Raw genomic sequence first — 4,885 nt, 5'->3', positions numbered from 1 at the left:
CACATTCCTTCACATCGCACTCTTATAGGGTAAGATGCATTATATATGTCATTACAAATTGCCACCCCAAATTGCGCAGGTCAAGGAGCCGACATAAAACACACGTCACTCATAACCGCTTATTACGACCCTCGATTACAGCAGTTGGGTAGTGATGTGCACGCCCCGAATTTTTTGGTGACAGGAATGTCTAAATATTTAAATAGAAAAAAATATTTAAATATTAAAAAAAGAAAGTAGTTTTGAATTTAAAACACACGTCACTCATAACCGCTTATTACGACCCTCGATTACAACAGTTGGGTAGTGATGTGCACGCCTCGAATTTTTTGGTGACAGGAATGTCTAAATATTTAAATAGAAAAAAATATTTAAATATTAAAAAAAGAAAGTAGTTTTGAATTTAAATCCTTTTTAAAACTATAATATTCTATGCCTTTTTAAAACTATAATTTATCCTTTTTAAAACTATAATATTAAATCCTTTTTAAAACTATAATATTTTGTATTGGGACTACTTACAATTTATGGATCTGGAAATGCATTTTGTAAGATTGCATTACGTTTGGTAGCACGGAGTGCTCTACAATGACAATCTGTTCCTCCTGTTGTAGCCAATTGTTTGTGTTTGTTATTTTGTTGGAACAAAGTGTTTACGTCCTAACAGTTTTTTTTTAAACATCAGTGGTATTCCCAAAATATAAAAACATTCCGATAGCACATTACTAACAGGAGAACTAGAATTACAGCAGTAATTGCGAGTAATATTTGGCGTGGCGTACTATTCGGTGATATTTTAACTACTTCACCACCAATATTATCGATATAAAAAATAAAGTCGCATCACTACACACGAACTAGAATTACAGCAGTAACAGCAAGTAATATTTGGTGTGGCGTAATATTAGGCGAAATTTTAACTACGTGGTGTTCATTCGTTGATATTATCGATAAAAAAAATAGTGAAACATCACTAGCACACGAACTAGAATTACAGCAGTAATAGCCAGTAATATTTGGCGTGGCGTAATATTCGGTGATATTTTAACTACTTCACCACCAATATTATCGATATAAAACATAAAGTCGCATCACTACACACGAACTAGAATTACAGCAGTAACAGCAAGTAATATTTGGTGTGGCGTAATATTAGGCGAAATTTTAACTACGTGGTGTTCATTCGTTGATATTATCGATAAAAAAATAGTGAAACATCACTAGCACACGAACTAGAATTACAGCAGTAATAGCCAGTAATATTTGGCGTGGCGTAATATTCGGTGATATTTTAACTACTTCACCACCAATATTATCGATATAAAAAATAAAGTCGCATCACTACACACGAACTAGAATTACAGCAGTAACAGCAAGTAATATTTGGTGTGGCGTAATATTAGGCGAAATTTTAACTACGTGGTGTTCATTCGTTGATATTATCGATAAAAAAAATAGTGAAACATCACTAGCACACGAACTAGAATTACAGCAGTAATAGCTAGTAATATTTGGCGTGGCGTAATATTCGGTGATATTTTAACTACTTCACCACCAATATTATCGATATAAAAAATAAAGTCGCATCACTACACACGAACTAGAATTACAGCAGTAACAGCAAGTAATATTTGGTGTGGCGTAATATTAGGCGAAATTTTAACTACGTGGTGTTCATTCGTTGATATTATCGATAAAAAAATAGAGAAACATCACTAACACACGAACTAGAATTACAGCAGTAATAGCGAGTAATATTTGGCGTGGCGTAATATTCGGCGATATTTTAACGCCGGCAATGGCGATAATCAGATGGCAGACGGCTACTTGAGGGGAATAGAGTAAATAATACCAGAGGGGCAGCTTATACATAAATGGATGCTGATAAGCAACAATGTGTCAACCCACACGCCAACCATTTTGAGAAAATGGCGTCTAAAGATTTTTTCTCATTTTTTTGTGTTTCTCTTAAAAAAAATTGTTTTTATATAGATTGTTGTGTTTTTCAGCTATAATACGTTCAGTAGTTGTGATTATTGTAGCTTAATTTCAAAACAAACTTCAATTTGACGAAATAATGCCCTTTTCGTTTATTGCGAATTGTTCGACGACGTCAAACTTTTTCAAGACTGTGTTATGATACTTAACCCACTTTTGCTAATTGTTTAAAAATATCTATGAGTCTTAAATAAACATGTTAAAGCACATAAATTGTTGTTGTAAAATACTCTACCTATGCATATTTTTAACTTTATAAGTGTTAAGTAACATATCAGTCATTGTCACTTATGTTATTAGGTATGTAGGAATCAATACATTATTTATTAATCAAACCTTTTAATGATTTTTCTACTCCCGAACTGTTATTCGTCATTTACAGGATTGTGCGTATCGAAAAATCTGAAAACGCATTGTTTGGTTCTGTAATCATGGCAACGCATTGCATTAACGATACTGCGTGCGTGCGCGGGAAGGCTTTGGGCAGCTGAGCTGACAGTGCAAACTTTTTCAATACAGGAAACAGTGTGAATTTCGCGAGAATTATTAAAAAAAACTATCAAAAACTAAGTGCATGGTCGTTGTAAAAGTATTGTATGCAATGGTGTTTAACTGACTCCAAAATACTCGTGGAAAGTACGCCACTCATATTTCTTGACCTCTTTTAAACGCCCGTTGAATAAAATACTATAAATTAACTATTAGAGTAATGATCATTTCTAGACACATATCTAAATTATCTGTGCTTTTTCAACAAAAAATCGTTACAAAAACCAAATAATCATCTTTAAAAAAAATAAACTACTTATCTAAAATATACAACAAAATATTTTTTTACGCTAAGAAATAGACTAAGTCATTTAAATTATGAATAACTCATGACTTGTACAAGAACAAAACATAAAATATCTTTAACAAAATAATAAACTACCATTCAGTAAGTATTCAAAAATCAAACAATATTTTTATGCATACATTAACACGTCTTAATGTAATTAGTAATTACATAAAACAACGAATAAAATATCATTTTGCAATAATCATTCAAGTCTCATATGGTGGGTAACTATGTAATTTTTTGCGTTTTGCAAGAATGAGTCAAGTGTAAAAATCGTTGATTCAACCCTCATAACACATTATTGTAATTTAAATATGTCTTCTGCCAATTACTATAATAAGTTAAGGTTCTTGACACATTAATAAAACAAACAACGATAAAGTTTGTGTTAACCTTAGGGACAAAATGAAAAGGTCATTTTTGCAAATAGTATTTAAAAATCCAGCTATAACTGGCATTAAAATTCATTTTTTATTTTTGTGGGTTGACACATTAAAACTAGGTACTTAAATGATGTAATTTTTAAAAACGAACTAAATACCAAATATGCATTTTTTTACTACTCATTGATATTAAAATACGTTATGGGTAAAAATAATTAAAATAACATTTTAGACACAAGTATATAAGATAAAGAAGAAAACGAAGTTGTATCTATGATAGACATAGTTTTAGCCTGTAATTTTGTCCTAAAATATATCCTCTGTACTATTTATAATCTTTGTCCCATTCCAGGGCAGCTCAAGAGCATGTGACATATGGGGCGCGGGTGCGGTTGAGTCCGTGGCAACAGCGGTCGCGTGCGTCTATACCTGACATAATGCTTTGTAGCTATAGCTAGATTTTTAGGATATTTATTTATTTAATCTATTTAGACTTGTATTTGTGGATTATCAATAATGTGTGAATTATCACGTTACAAAAAAAAAAGTAAAAAATTATCATAGATACCCGATTTTGGCCTTGCTACAGTCTAGTACAGTGGTCAGCATACTTTTTTCATTGGGGGCTACTGGTCTGGTACAGTCGCCATCAGAAATATCGGAGCGGTCAAGGTGCTCACAAATATCTGAACACACCTCTATTGTCAAGGCGATAAGGCGTGTTCAGATATTTTTGCACGCCCCGGCCGCTCAGATATATCTGATGGTGACTGTACAAAACGGCGTACTTAATGCCTAGTCATTCTATCATGTAACCATAAAGGTTGACCGTAGTACAAAACAGAAATTCTCGAACGACATTATATTAATACTGTCTGTAGTAATATACTCTATGTCCCATTCCAGGGCAGCTCAAGAGCATGTGACATATGGGGCGCGGGTGCGGTTGAGTCCGTGACAAATGCGGTCGTGCGTCTATACCTGACATAATGTGGTATTATATAGTCTGTTTGTGAGTAGGTATATCATTAATATAATAGTCGTCTGTTTATTATGAACGCCATTAAAAAAACTGGTGGATTTTAGAGTAGACACTGGTCACAAAATAATTCTCTCGATATGGTATGGATACGTGTCCATACGTACGCAGCTATAAGTATGTAGCTAACGTACTTATGTATATATAATGATAAAAAAATAATCGTATAGAATGAAGCAGAACAGTCACCGTCGAACACATGAGGAGTGATAGAGACGCCAAGTTCCTTTGTACTTTTTTATGGAATAGGAGGCAAACGAGCAGACAGGTCGCCTGATGGTAAGCGATCGCTGCCGCCCATGGACACCCGAAACACGTGTTAGAGGTGCGTTGCCGGCCTTTAATATGGGTGTACGCTCTTTTCTTGAAGTTTTGATCACACGTTTACGACCTTGGTCAAAAGTAAAGTTTCTTTACCTACATAGAAACATTTTGTTAAAATTCAATTAATTAACATCGAATATTATTATAATATAAACTTTTATCATCTACATTATTGCCTCCTCCTACGATTTGTGAAGAAAACATTTAAGATTAATATTATATATATATTTTAATACTGATAGTAAAGCTATTAAAATGCACAATCGCTTTCAATTATTCAAATCCACAATCGCGAACAAAACA

This window comes from Leguminivora glycinivorella, chromosome 6, assembly GCF_023078275.1.
Source record: "Leguminivora glycinivorella isolate SPB_JAAS2020 chromosome 6, LegGlyc_1.1, whole genome shotgun sequence".
Classification (NCBI taxonomy): domain Eukaryota; kingdom Metazoa; phylum Arthropoda; class Insecta; order Lepidoptera; family Tortricidae; genus Leguminivora; species Leguminivora glycinivorella.
Note: the sequence above shows the minus strand (reverse complement) of the source record.